Consider the following 558-nt stretch of genomic DNA (forward strand, 5'->3'; position numbering starts at 1 on the left):
CCGGAGGAGCAAACTTTGCAGTTGGGAACTTTCGGATCAGAGTCGGCATTTATCTCTCCCGACGAGGGCGAGGGCGGGGACAGCCCGCGCGGTAAGGTGGTCCCAGTTCGGGGCTCCCTAGGACCGCCCCCTGCCTCTGTTTGGCCAGAGCGAAAACGATGACCTCAGGCCAGGTTTAAAGTTACAGGGCCGCGGCTGCGGGGCGCTCCCGGCACGCGCGGAGGGCCCGAGTCCCGGCAACATAGGCTTTTATTCTGTTCCCCGATAGGAGGGAAAGGGGGCGCAGGCAATAAGCGATTTTTTTTTTTTGGTAATTTTTAAACATCATTATTCTCTTTTTTAAAAGTAAGGCACAAGATTAGGTTTTTCTTCTTAGAAGTAAACTGTTCCTTGTGTGGCCAGTCATTTTAGAACCAAGCAAGGGATTGTTCTAGTAAATAGTGAATTTGATGGCTTTAAAAAAAAAAGTGGCCGTCCTCCTCTGGGTGAGCCAGAGGCGGTTCGCGCTGGTAAATTGCGCCCTTGTTCAGGGGCCGCGAGCGGGCGGGCTCCCGGGGG

The sequence above is a fragment of the Leucopleurus acutus genome (genome assembly GCF_964270905.1).
Source record: "Leucopleurus acutus genome assembly, chromosome: 2".
NCBI classification, from domain to species: domain Eukaryota; kingdom Metazoa; phylum Chordata; class Mammalia; order Artiodactyla; family Delphinidae; genus Leucopleurus; species Leucopleurus acutus.